Source organism: Delphinus delphis, chromosome 10 (genome assembly GCF_949987515.2).
Source record: "Delphinus delphis chromosome 10, mDelDel1.2, whole genome shotgun sequence".
Taxonomy (NCBI): Eukaryota; Metazoa; Chordata; class Mammalia; order Artiodactyla; family Delphinidae; genus Delphinus; species Delphinus delphis.
In genome coordinates this window covers 63760575-63775650 of record NC_082692.2, presented here as the reverse complement: position 1 = coordinate 63775650, position 15076 = coordinate 63760575, and the positions used below count along the sequence as shown (strand labels likewise).

Here is a 15076-nt window from a genome sequence, read left to right as displayed (position 1 = left end):
AAAAAACCCTCTAGGACAAGACACTCCAGAGCTAGGCTCTGAGCCTTCTGTCTGGGATGCTCAGAAGGGATGTGGATACCCTGTGGGACATCAGAGGAGGAAGAGTCTAGCACTGGTCCACTCAACACCACTTCCCAGCAGTGTCTTGGGGGACCATCTCCCCTCTGGGCCTCAGTCTCCTCTTTCAACAGGAATGCTAAGCTCCCTCTCTGCCCTCTACAATGCCCACTGCAAGGATAAGGCGTGTCACAGCCATACTGCTGAGGTGCCACCTCGAAGGGCCTATCCCACAGGCCAAGGCTTCTCATGTAGTCATTCTTATCACTCCCCTCCCCATCATACTTCCACCATAATGAAATGGCACTTAACGTTTTCCATTTTTTAAAGTGGAGCCACATCCTAAGCAGTTAACATCTCCAAAATAATAGGTATGATGTGCTAGCTACACATTTTTAAAATACTAAAGAATATACAAAAAAATTTTAAAATGTTTGTCTTTGTACTTCCTAAAACCATCTTTGGGAAACAATGGAAGCAACCCTCCCTCCAGGTCATGGAGATTTCACCTGCACCCTTTAATCCAACCAAGAATGCAGCTGCTTCTTGTCCCACCTGGCCTGTCACACTCTGAGGAACTGCATGTGGTAGGAGTAGAACAGAACAGGGGAGTCTGAAAACAAGCCCGGCCGCCACACCACACCCACTCCCCCACCCTCCAACAACCCCCTCACCACCTCCGTCAGTTTAATTCCCTGTGATCACAGAACCAAAAATTTATTCCAGAGTAACTGAAAAGTCTTCTTAAAGAATTACTTCAGGGCTTCCCTGGTGGCGCAGTGGTTAAGAATCTGCCTGCCAATGCAGGGGACACGGGTTCGAGCCCTGGCCTGGGAAGATCCCACATGCCGCGGAGCAACTAAGCCCGTGTGCCACATCTACTGAGCGTGCGCTCTAGAGCCCGCAAGCCACAACTACTGAGCCCACGTGCCACAACTACTGAAGCCCACGTGCCTAGAGCCCATGCTCCGCAACAAGAGAAGCCACCGCAATGAGAAGCCCGCGCACCGCAACAAAGAGTAGCCCCCGCTCACCGTAACTAGAGAAACCCAGCGCGCAGCAACGAAGACCCAACTCAGCCAAAAATTCAATATAAAAATAAATAAATAAATAAAATTTTAAAAAAAGAATTACTTCAGGCCCAGTTTTACAGATGAGGAAACTGAGGCCCAGATCAGGAAAAGAGAATTGCCTACAGATTTCCAGATTATATCCACCTTCCATTTCCACTGCAAATCAATGAGTTATGGTAAAAGGTTAACTTGACTTATGCTGTCTCTGCTTTCTACATCTCTGTGCTTTCATAAATTTCCTGTAATTCACTAAAAACTGGACCAGTGTTCTAAAACTTCTGTAATAGTTCATTTAGTTACTCTATTTTATTTTCACTTTATACATTGCTGAATCTGGGAGTTTTCTTGATCTGATAATTTTTTTTTCACTGAAATAATTATTATCAGCGTTCTATGTAAGAAAGTTTGTTCTGTGGTTTCACTGAAGAAACACTGACCTAGTCCAACTCCCACACTCTTTCAATGAGTAACTCAAGCCCCAGGAAGGGGAAAGCGACTATCCTGATGTCCTTCTGTGAGCTGTCTGTGCTGGGAATAGCCTCAGATCTGGAGCATTCTTGGGGTTGGCTCTCTCCAGCCCACTGCTCTGTGCAGGCTGCCTGCCCTACACCATGAAGGATCTGCCTCAGAAGAGGCTTTGGAGCTGGGTGACAATGCTCCCTCGAGGGTGTTTTGTGTGCATGTGCACCTGTGTGCACAAAACAATGGTAGTCTGAGGGGTTAAGATTATCTCATTAGTTTTCAAACTCTTCAAACAAAATCTTTTTTTTTTTTAATTTAATTTACGCGGAGTATTCTGGGAAGGTAGCAGAGTAGGAAGCACCAGAAATCTGTCTCCCCACACAGACAACAAATGCACTGGCAGCATCTGTCTGATGTAACTGTTCTAGAACTCCTGGAGTCTACTGAGGACTTGCAAATGTGCAGAGGAATGTTTGGATAAATTTTGGTGAATTTCAGCCCTTAGCACAATCGCAGCTACCCAGTGCCCATCCCTGTGCAGGCAGCCTTGCATGTGTTCCTGGAGCGGCTTGCGCACACAGCCTGTGGGAGCCAGGGTGGGCAATGAGGACGCTGTCCTCCAAATATCAGGGATCTGCTCTGATCAGGGCTGATCGCGCTGCTTCTGATCTCAGAGGTGCAAAGAGGCGGCGGACACTGTTGTTACACCTCCCCCTGCTGTTGCACTCCCCCTCTGGCTGAAGTGACTTCAAGGGGATTTAAAGCACCAGTGCTTCTCCCCCCTCATCCCTTCATTTTTCTCTTTTTCTCCTTTTGGGAGCCAGATATTGAGGACTATTGGATTCAAAAGCAACCACATATTCAGAGGAAGTTAGACAGTCATCATGCATACCCAGGGGAAGGCAAAGGCTTAAAAAAGACCTGAGAGGGCTTCCCTGGTGGCGCAGTGGTTGAGAGTCCGCCTGCCGATGCAGGGGACACGGGTTCGTTCCCCGGTCTGGGAAGATCTCACATGCCACGGAGCGAGCCATGGCTGCTGAGCCTGTGCGCCCGGAGCCTGTGCTCCGCAGTGGGAGAGGCCACAGCAGCGAGAGGCCCACGTACCGCAAAAAAAAAAAAAAAAAAAAAAAAAAGACCTGAGAAGACTTTAAGTCCACACCTCAGACTGATTCTTGGCACAGAGACAGCCTACAACATTCCAAACAAACAAACAAACAGCAAACCCTGGGAGAAGGGGAGATTCTGATTTCCAGAGTCACCACATCATTAGATTCAAATGTCCGGTTTTCAACAACAAAAATACAAGACATATAAAGAAATAGGAAAATATGACTCATTTAAAGGGACAAAAACAAACAAACAAACTGTTCCTGAAAAAGATGTGATGACAGCTCTACTAGATAAATAACTGTCTTAAAGATACTCAAAGAACTAAAGGAAGATGCGGAAAAAAGTCAAGAAAACGACATAGAGAACAAAATGGGAATATCAACAAGACAGAAAACTTAAAAAGAAACCAAAAAGAAATTCTGAAGCTGAAAAGTACAATAACTGAGTTGAAAAATTCACTAGAGTGATTCAAAGGCAGATTTGAGTAGGTAGATGAAACCATCAGTGAAATCAAAGCTAGGACAATTGAGGGAACTTCCCTGGTGGTCCAGTGGGTAAGACTCTGCGCTCTCAATGCCGGGGGGCCTGGGTTTGATCCCTGGTCGGGGAACTAGATTCTGCATGCAAGCCACAACTAAGAGTTCACATGCCACAACTAAGAAGCCCACATGCCGCAACTAAGAGTCCGCATGCCGCAACTAAGACCTGGCACAGCCTAAATATTTCTTTTTAAAAAAGTCTAGGACAACTGAAATTATCAAGTCTAAGGAACAGAAAGAAAAATTATTGAAGTGAACAGAGCCTAAGGGACCTGTGAGACACCATCAAACAGATCAACATACACATTGTGGAAGTCCCAGAAGAAGAGAGAGAGAAAGGGGCAGAGAGAATATGTGAAGAAATAATGGCAAAAAATTTTCCAAATTTGACTAAAGACATGAAATATAAACATCCAAGAAGCTTAATGAACTTTAAGTAAAATGAACTCAGAGACCCACACCAAGAAAAAATTATAATCAAACTGTTGAAAGACAAAGAGAACCTGGGAAGCAGCACAAGAGAAGTGACTCATCAAATACAAGGAATCCTCAATGGGATTATCAGCAGATTTCTCATCAGAAACTTTGGAGAACTGAAGGCAGTAGGTTGATATATTCCAAGTGCTAAAAGAAAAACACTGTCAACCAAAAATCCTATATCTGGCAAAACTGAGGAGAAATCCTTCAAAACTGAGGAGAAATCAAAAGACATTCCCAGCTAAACAAAAACTGAGGGAATTCACCACCACTAGATCTGCCCTACAAGAAATGCTAAAAGGAGTCCTATAGACTGAAATAAAAGGACACCTGATAGTAACTTGAAGCCATATGAAGAAGTCAAGATCCCAGTAAAGGTACGCTGTACATGGGCAATTATATAAGCTAATATTATTATAACACTGGTGTGTGACTCCACCTTTTGTTTTCTACATAAGAGGCTAACAGTTTTTAAAAATTCAATTTACACACAGTAGTCTTTAAAGAATATATCTCTAGCATATATAAACATACCAATTAATTACCCCTGCTTTGGGGGGAAGATACAATCTCCTACACTTTGAAATTATAAATAAAATTTTTATTTAAATCCTCTTTTGTTATTCAAAGAGAAACAGTTGTTTTTAACTACTTTCAAACAGAGTAGCAAATGAGATAATTCACCTTTCTGACAATTTTTTCTTTCTCTTAAGAACAGTGTCACCTTCTTTAAAAGGCAGGTAAGTTCCTCTACTTAAACATAATAAAGGCTATATATGAAAAGACCTTGGCTAACATCATACCAAGTTAGTAAAAGACTGAAAACTTTTCCTCTCACACAAGAAACAAGACGACAAGGATGCCCACATCAACCACTTGTATTATCACAGTACTGGAAGTTCCAGCCAGAGCAATCAGGCAAGAAAAAGAAATAAAAGGTATCCAGATCATCTCAATAGATGCAGAGAAAGCTTTTGACAAAATTCAACACCCATTTATGATAAAAACCCTGCAGAAAGTAGGCATAGAGGGAACTTTCCTCAACATAATAAAGGCCATATATGACAAGCCCACAACAAACATCATCCCCAATGGTGAAAAACTGAAAGCATTTCCACTAAGATCAGGAACAAGACAAGGTTGCCCACTCTCACCACTCTTATTCAACATAGTTTTGGAAGTTTTAGCCACAGCAATCAGAGAAGAAAAGGAAATAAAAGGAATCCAAATCGGAAAAGAAGAAGTAAAGCTGTCACTGTTTGCAGATGACATGATCCTATACATAGAGAATCCTAAAGATGCTACCAGAAAACTATTAGAGCTAATCAATGAATTTGGTAAAGCGGCAGGATACAAAATTAATGCACAGAAATCTCTGGCATTCCTATATACTAATGATGAAAAATCTGAAAGTGAAATCAAGAAAACACTCCCATTTACCATTGCAACAAAAAGAATAAAATATCTAGGAATAAACCTACCTAAGGAGACAAAAGACCTGTATGCAGAAAATTATAAGACACTGATGAAGGAAATTAAAGATGATACAAATAGATGGAGAGATATACCATGTTCTTGGATTGGAAGAATCAACATTGTGAAAATGACTCTACTACCCAAAGCAATCTATAGATTCAATGCAATCCCTATCAAACTACCACTGGCATTTTTCACAGAACTAGAACAAAAAATTTTGCAATTTGTATGGAAACACAAAAGACCCCGAATAGCCAAAGCAATCTTGAGAACGAAAAAAGGAACTGGAGGAATCAGGCTCCCTGACTTCAGACTATACTACAAAGCTACAGTTATCAAGACGGTATGGTACTGGCACAAAAACAGAAAGATAGATCAATGGAACAGGATAGAAAGCCCAGAGATAAACCCATGCACATATGGACACCTTATCTTTGATAAAGGTGGCAGGAATGTACAGTGGAGAAAGGACAGCCTCTTCAATAAGTGGTGCTGGGAAAACTGGACAGGTACATGTAAAAGTATGAGATTAGATCACTCCCTAACACCATACACAAAAATAAGCTCAAAATGGATTAAAGACCTAAATATAAGGCCAGAAACTATCAAACTATTAGAGGAAAACATAGGCAGAACACTCTGTGACATAAATCACAGCAAGATCCTTTCTGACCCACCTCCTAGAGTAATGGAAATGAAAACAAAAATAAACAAATGGGACCTAATGAAACTTCAAAGCTTTTGCACAGCAAAGGAAACCATAAACAAGACCAAAAGACAACCCTCAGAATGGGAGAAAATATTTGCAAATGAAGTAACCGACAAAGGATTAATCTCCAAAATTTACAAGCAGGTCATGCAGCTCAATAACAAAAAAACAAACAACCCAATCCAAAAATGGGCAGAAGACCTAAATAGACATTTCTCCAAAGAAGATATACAGACTGCCAACAAACACATGAAAGAATGTTCAACATCATTAATCATTAGAGAAATGCAAATCAAAACTACAATGAGATATCATCTCCCACCAGTCAGAATGGCCATCATCAAAAAATCTAGAAACAATAAATGCTGGAGAGGGTGTGGAGAAAAGGGAACACTCTTGCACTGCTGGTGGGAATGTGAATTGGTTCAGCCACTATGGAGAACAGTATGGAGGTTCCTTAAAAAGCTACAAATAGAACTACCATATGACCCAGCAATCCCACTACTGGGCATATACCCTGAGAAAATCGAAATTCAAAAAGAGTCATGTACCAAAATGTTCATTGCAGCTCTATTTACAATAGCCCGGAGATGGAAACAACCTAAGTGCCCATCATCGGATGAATGGATAAAGAAGATGTGGCACATATATACAATGGAATATTACTCAGCCATAAAAAGAAACGAAATTGAGCTATTTGTAATGAGGTGGATAGACCTAGAGTCTGTCATACAGAGTGAAATAAGTCAGAAAGAAAAAGACAAATACCGTATGCTAACACATATATATGGAATTTAAGAAAAAAAAAATGTTGAAGAACCTAGGGGTAAGGCAGGAATAAAGACGCAGACCTCCTAGAGAACGGACTTGAGGTTATGGGGAGGGGGAAGGGTGAGCTGTGACAGGGCGAGAGAGAGTCATGGACATATACAGACTAACAAACGTAGTAAGGTAGATAGCTAGTTGGAAGCAGCCGCATGGCACAGGGATATTGGCTTGGTGCTTTGTGACAGCCTGGAGGGGTGGGATAGGGAGGGTGGGAGGGAGGGAGACGCAAGAGGGAAGAGATATGGGAACATATGTATATGTATAACTGATTCACTTTGTTATAAAGCAGAAACTAACACACCATTGTAAAGCAATTATACCCCAATAAAGATGTTAAAAAAAAAAAAAAGGTATCCAAATTAGAAAGGAAAAAGCAAAATTATCTCTTTTCACAGACATGAACTCATATGTGAAAATACCCTTAGAGATTGCACCAAAAAAAATCTGTTAGAATTAATCAATGAATTCAGTGAAGTTTCAGGATACAGAATCAATACACAAAAATCACAATTAAAGAAAATTTTTTTTTGAATTTCAAGTCCAATAGCATCAAAAAGAATAAATTACTTAGAAGTAAAATTAAGCAAGAAGGCCAAAGACTTGCATAGAGAAAACTACAAAACTTTGCTGAAAGAAATTAAAGACATAAATAAATGGAAAGATATCTGATACTCATGTATTAAAAGACTTAATATTAAGGTGGCAAGCCTCCCTAAAGTGATAGTTTTTGGATTTTACTTTTTTACAGATTCAGTGCAATCCACATCAAAATCCCAATGGCATTTTTTGCAGAAATAGAAAAATCCATCCTAAAAATTCATATGGAATCTCAAGGGACCACCCCCCACACCAAATAGCCAAAACAATCTTGAAAAAGAAGAACAAAACTGGAGATCCCACAATTCCTCATTTCAAAACCTATTACAAAGCTATAATAATCAAAACAGTTTGGTACTGGCAATAAAGACATATGGACTAATGGAGTAAAAGAGAGTGCCCAGAAATAAACCCTCAAATATGTGGTGTTATGGACTGAATAATGCCCCCCCTCACCAATTCATACTAAAGTCCTAACTCCCAGTATCTCCGAATGTGACTGTATTTTAGGAGATAGAGCCTTAAAGAGGTAATTACAGTGAAATGAGGTCCTAGAGGTGGGCCCTAATCCAATATGACTGTTGGCCTTCTACAGATATACATAGAGGGACAACCATGTGAAGATACAGGGAGAAGATGGTCATCCACAAGTCAAAGAAAGAATCCTTAGAAGAAGTCAGCTTTGCCAACACCTTGATCTCAGACTACTAGCCTCTACAACTGTGAGAAAATAAATTTCCGTTGTTTAAGTCAGCAGTCTGGGGTACTTGGTTATGGCAGCCAGAGCAAACTAATACACATAGTGAAATGATTTTTTTTTTTGAAATGATTTTTGACAGGGGTGCCAAGACCATTCAATGGGGGACAGTCTTTTCAATTTATGGTGCTGGGAAAACTAAATATCTACATGCAGAAGAGTGAAGCTGGAAACTTTCTTTACACCATTTACAAAAATAAACTCAAAATGGAGCAAAGACCTAAATATAAGAGCTGAAACTATAAAACTCTTAAAAGAAATAAAAGGGAAAATCTTCGTGGCATTGAATTTGGCAATGATTTCTTGGATGTGACTTGAAGAGCACAAGCAACAAAAAAATTGTAAACTGGACTACATCAAAATTTAAAACTTCTGAGCATCAAAAGGACACAACCAACAAAGTAAAAAGGCAACCCATGGAATGGAAGAAAATATTTGCAAATCATATATCTGATAAGTGGTTAATATCCAGAATATATGAAGAACTCCTACAACTTAACAACAGAAACTCGATTCAAAAATGGATAAAAAGGGACTTCCCTGGTAGCGCAGTGGTTAAGAATCTGCCTGCCAATGCAGGGAACACGGGTTCGATCCCTGGTCTGGGAAGATACCACATGCCGCGCAGCAACCAAGCCCATGCACCACAACTACAGAGCCTGTGCTCTAGAGCCCGAGAGCCACAACTACTGAGCCCACGTGCCACAACTACTGAAGCCCACGTGCCTGGAGCCCATGTTCTGCAACAAGAGAAGCCACTGCAATGAGAAGCCCGCGCACCACAACTAGAGAAAGTCCACGCACAGCAACGAAAACCCAACACAGCCAAAACAAAAATGGATAAAGGGGATCAGAATCAAGATGGTGGAGTAGTAGAACATGGAACTCTTGTTATCTCTTCCCACAAATACATCAAGAATACGTTTACAGATGGAACAATTCTCACACAACACCTACTGAACACTGGCAGAAGACCTCAAACACCTGAAAGGACAAGAAAGATGGCCACGTAACTGGGTACGGCAAAAGGAAAAAAAAATAAAGAGGAAGCAGATGGGTCCTGCACCCCTAGGAGGGAGCTGAAGGAGAGGTTCCCACACCCTGGGAAGTCCCCTCACCAGAGGAAAGATCAGCAGGGACAGAAAAGAAGCTTCCAAGGCTCAGAGACAGCAACAACCAGTTAGTGGCAGGCAGGACAGCCAGAGATTACACAAATGGGCCGTGCCACTGCCCTGTGCATCCCAGCCTTAGAAGCACCTTTGCTGGTATGGGCAGGGGCTGGGTGCAGGAACGTGGGGTTTAGAGGACAGACCCGGGGAGAGGACTGCTGTTGGCTGCATGGAGACAGCCTAAAGGGGCTGGAGTGTGGGGCACAGCGACCAGGAGTGTTCATGGAAGAAGCCCAGGCTGCCACAGAAGCGAAGTGCCATTGTTAAGTGGCACAGGGAGAGATGGGGCCACCATTGCAGCCTCTTTCCCCACCCACCAGCTCCTACCTCCATAGGCTCTGGCCGCTGCCCCAGCTCCCTTCTGCCTGGGCAGGTCAATGCACTCCAGCTGCCACCTCAGTTCCCTCCCACCTGGGCAGGCTCACAAGTTCCAGCCACTGCTTCAGCAGCCCTGGGCGCAGACACCAGTGGGTTGCCCACACACAGAGGTGGGGCTGAAATCACAGCTGAGCCCCAGGGGCCGTGTGACTTAGGAAGCAGAGATGAAATCTCTCCCTGTGGCTGAACAAACCGCAGATTTACACCTCCGCTGCCAGCTTTGTATATTCAGTGCCTGCAGAACATCTGAACAGAAAACTGGTGCTCCCATGGCTGGGACAGGTCTGGCCTTGGCAGCTGTGGGCATTGTGGGCATGTACACCAGGCGGCTGGGCTGAGCCAGGGTCTGAGCTGCCTCCATAGCACCCACAGAAGGTCCAGGTGCACGAGTACTGCAGTCTTGGGACCTGACTTCTGTGGATCTGCGCTGGTGGCATTGTGAAAACAAAGCCTGAGAGGTACCAGGGAGGACTGCCAGCATACCTACGGTTGAGGTGGGGCCAAGGGCAGTGCCAATAACAGTGTACTCTGAGAGTCTGCACAATAGGTGAAAGGTGACACAATGGAGCACACTCACAGGTGAACAGCTCAGGAGGAGGAGGAGTATCAATGGCTCCTCTCCCAGTGGGAGCACCCCAATCCAACCTACCTTGCACCACATACCAGAAATGCAACTCAGAAACGGATCTGGGGGCTGCTACTCCAACAACTGGGGAGCACACCCTGCCCCAGACAAGGCAGTGAAAACTATAGAGCAAAGAGGAGGCCCTGCTCAATATCCAGTGCTGGCTCTGGTCAGCACATCAGTCACACCTCCTATCAAGGGGATGATAGCCAGCATACAGTGAGGAAAGAGGTGGCAGGCATCCATACTAAAAACAGCCCTCACATCCAAAAATATTAAGCCCACACAGGCTACACAGGAATGTTTCCACATAAAAATAGCCCTCCAAGACCACAGTAGATAATTGTTTCTCCTCAACTCGTTCAGCAAGAGAAATATAAGTAAAATGAGGGAGCAGAGGAACCACTCCCAATTAAAAGATCAAGAGAATACCCCTGAAGAACAAACAATGAAGCAGACCTCTTCAGTCTAACAGACACCAAGTTCAAAAAGGAGATAATGAGGGACTTCTCTGGTGGCGCAGTGCTTAAGAATCTGCCTGCCAATGCAGGGGACACAGGGAAAATTCCACATGCTGCAGAGCAGCTAAGCCCGTGCACCACAACTACTGAGCCTGCACTCTAGAGCCCGTGAGCCACAACTACTGAGCCCATGCACCACAACTACTGAAGCTCATGCAGCTAGAGCCCATGCTCCGCAACAAGAGAAGCCACTGCAATGAGAAGCCCGCACACCACAACAAAGAGTAGCCCCCACTCGCCACAACTAGAGAAAGCCCGCACAGCAACGAAGACCCAATGCAGCCAGAACTAAACAAAAATAAAAAAGGAGGGCTTCCCTGGTGGTGCAGTGGTTGAGAGTCTGCCTGCCGATGCAGGGGACATGGGTTCGTGCCCTGGTCCAGGAAGATCCCACATGCCGTGGAGCGGCTGGACCTGTGAGCCATGGCCATTAAGCCTGCGCATCCGGAGCCTGTGCTCCGCAACGGGAGAGGCCACAACAGTGAGAGGCCCGCGTACCGCAAAAAAATAAAAAAGGAGATAATGAAAATACTGAAGGAATTGAGAAAAGCTATCGACAGAAATGCAGACTACTGTAAAAAGTAACTAGAAATTATAAGGAGGAGCCAAGAAAAATTAGTGAATTCATTTGAAGAGATGAAAGCTGGACCAAAGGCTATGAACAGAGGAATGAATAATGCAGAACAAATAAGTGATCTAGAAGACAGAATAATGGAAATCACCCAATTAGAACAGCAGACAGAAACCCAAATGACAAAAAATGAAAGCAATATGAGACCTATGGGATAACATAAAGTGGGCCAATCTATGCATAATAGGGATCCCAGAAGGAGAAGAAAGAGAAAAAGGTAATGAAACTGTGTTTGAAGAAATTATGGCTGAAAACTTCCCAAACCTAAAGAAGGAAACATATCCAGATACAGGAAGCACAGAGGGCTCTGAACAAGATAAACCTAAACAGACCTACACCAAGACATATTAAAAAAAGTTAAAAATAAAGAGAAGGTTCTAAAGGCAACAAGAGAAAAACAAAGAATTAATTACAAGGGAACAACCATAAGGTTATCAGCTGATTTCTCTACAGAAATGCTGCAGGCTAGAAGGGAGTGGCAAGATATATTCAAAGTCCCCAAATGGAAAAATCTGCAACCTAGGATACTCTACCCAGCAAGATTATCATTTAGAACAGAAAGAGAGATAAAGAATTTCTCAGATAGCAAAAAGGAAAAGAATACAGCAATACTAAACCTATCCTAAAGGAAATATTGAAAGGTCTTCTCTAAGTAGAAAAGTAGAGGGAATTCCCTGGCAGTCCAGTGGTTAGGACTCTGTGCTGCCACTGCAGGGGGCCTGTGTTTGATCCAGGGTCAGGAAAGTAAGATCCCACAGGCCGCATGGCACAGCCAAAAAATAAATAAATACGAAAAGCAGTAAGAATCTACAGGAAAGAGAAAATCATAATTGGCAAGTAAATCATTTAAACAAGAAAGTACACACACAGATTTTTAAAATAGTAAAAAAATTTTTGTGAAAGCAATGATAACCACAATGAATGGCAAAAGGATAAACATGAAGATGCAAAAGAGGACATCAAAATCATTAAATGTGGGAGAGGAGAGTAAGAAAATGTAGATTTTTTTTTCTACAAGGTGTTTGAGCCTATCTGACTACCAGTCTAAAGCAAGTAGATATAGGAAGGAGTTAACATACTTGAAAAACAGGGCAACCACATACAACAGATTCACAAAAAAACAAAAAGAAGAGAAGATAAGCGTAATACAAAAGAAAATCATCAAACCACAAAAGAAAAAAGAAAGGGACAAAGAAGAAATATAAAATCAACGGGAGTGCTCACTTCTGCAGCCATATACTAAAACTGGAACAATACAGAGAAGATTAGCATGGCCCCTGCACAAGGATGACACGCAAATTCATGAAGCGTTCTATATATTTTTTTGATACAGCCACTATGGAGAACAGTATGGAGGTTCCTTAAAAAACGAAAACTAGAACTACCATACGACCCAGCAATCCCACTACTGGGCATATATCCTGAGAAAACCATAATTCAAAGAGTCATGTACCACAATGTTCACTGCAGCTTTATTTACAATAGCCAGGACATGGAAGCAACCTAAGTGTCCATCAACAGATGAATGGATGAAGAAGATGTGGCACATATATACAATGGAATATTACTCAGCCGTAAAAAGAAACGAAATTGAGTTATTTGTAGTGAGGTGGATGGACCTAGAGTCTGTCATACAGAGTGAAGTAAATCAGAAAGAGAAAAACAAATACCACATGCTAACATATATATGTGGAATTTTAAAAAAAAGTTATGAAGAACCTAGGGGCAGGACAGGAATAAAGACGTAGACGTAGAGAATGGACTTGAGGGCACGGGGAGGAGGAAGGGTAAGTTGGGACAAAGTCAGAGAGTGGCATGGACTTATATATACCACCAAATGTAAAATAGATAGCTAGTGGGAAGCAGCCGCATAGCACAGGGAGATCAGCTCGGTGCTCTGTGACCACCTAGAGGGGTGGGATAAGGAGGGTGGGAGGGAGAGCAAAGGGGGAGGAGATATGAGGATATATGTATATGTATAGCTGATTCACTTTGTTATAAAGCAGAAACTAACACACCATTGTAAAGCAATTACACTCCAATAAAGATGTAAAAAAATATATAATAGAAATAAAAAAAAATCAATGGGAAAACAAGGTTTAAAATGGCAATAAATACATACTTATCAATAATTACCTTAAATGTCAATGGACTAAAGGCTCCAATCAAAAGAAACAGAGTGGCAGACTGGATTAAAAAAATAAGAGCCTACAATATGCTGCCTACAAGAGACCCACTTTGGGGCAAAGGACACACATAGATTAAAAGTGAGGGGATGGAAAAAGACATTTCATGCAAACGGAAATGACAAGAAAGCAGGGGTCACAATACACATATCAGACAAAATAGACTTTAAAACAAAGGCTATAAAGAAAGATAAAGAAGGACACTGTACAATGATAAAAAGATCAACACAAGGAGAGGATATTACACTTGTCAACATATATGCACCCAACACAGGAACACCCAAATAAATAAAACAAATACTAACAGACATAAAGGGAGAAACTAACAAGAATACATTAACAGTAGGAGACTTTAATACCCCACTCACATCAATGGACAGATCTTTGAGACAGAAAATCAATAAGGCAACAAAGATCCTAAATAATACAATAGAAAAGTTAAACTTAATTGATATCTTCAGGACATTACATCCAAAAAAACCCAGAATACACATTCTTTTCAAGTGCACATGGAACATTCTGTAGGACTGACCATATACTAGGGCACAAAACAAGCCTCAACAAATTTAATAGTATAGAAATTATTTCAAGCCTCTTTTCTGACCACAACAGCATGAAACTAGAAATCAACCACAGAGAAAGAAACAAGAAAAAACCAATTACATGGAGACTAAACAACAAACTACTAAAAAAACCAAAGGGTCAACAAGAAAAATCAAAGAAATTAAAAAATACCTTGAGGCAGGGCTTCCCTGGTGGCTCAGTGGTTGAGAGTCTGCCTGCCAATGCAGGGGACACAGGTTCGTGCCCCGGTCCGGGAAGATCCCACATGCCGCAGAGCGGCTGGGCCCGTGAGCCATGGCCGCTGACCCTGCGCGTCCGGAGCCTGTGCTCCGCAATGCGAGAGGCCACAACAGTGAGAGGCCTGCATACCACAAACAAAAAAAAAACCAAAAACCTTGAGGCAAATGACAATGAAAACACAACCATAAATATCTCTGGGATGCAGTTCTTAGATGCAGTTCTTAGAGGGAAGTTCATTGCAATACAGGCCTTCCTTAAGAAACAGGAAAAATCTCAAATAAACAACCTAGCCCACCATCTAGAAGAATTAGAAAAAGAAGTACAAACAAAACTGAAAGTCAGCAGAAGGAAGGAGATAATAAAGATCAGAGAGGAAATAAATAAAACAGAGATAAAAGAACAAGACAAAAAAATCAATAAAACCAAGAGCTGGTTTTTTGAAAGGGTAAACAAGATTGACAAACCTCTAGCCAGGCTCACCAAGAAGAAAAGAGAGAAGACACAAACAAAATAAGAAATGAAAGAGGAGAAATCACAACAGATACTGCAGAAATACAAAAAGCCGTACGAGAATACTATGAATAATTATAGGCCAACGAATTTGACAACCTCAAAGAAATGGACAACTTTCTAGAAACATACAGCCCATCAAAACTGAATGAATGGGCTTCCCTGGT

General features: G+C 42.0%; 1 protein-coding gene and 1 non-coding gene across 3 annotated transcripts in view; one reads left to right on the top strand and one right to left on the bottom strand.

The window, feature by feature from the left end:
• The window catches only part of PTPN23 (protein tyrosine phosphatase non-receptor type 23), a 41175-nt gene that overhangs the window by 9898 nt on the left and 16201 nt on the right, over nt 1–15076 (bottom strand). The gene's annotated exons all lie outside the window — the stretch shown is intronic.
• Nucleotides 12627–12731, top strand: LOC132433032 (U6 spliceosomal RNA). Its single transcript, XR_009521072.1, has one exon. It is a non-coding gene; the product is annotated as a U6 spliceosomal RNA (small nuclear RNA).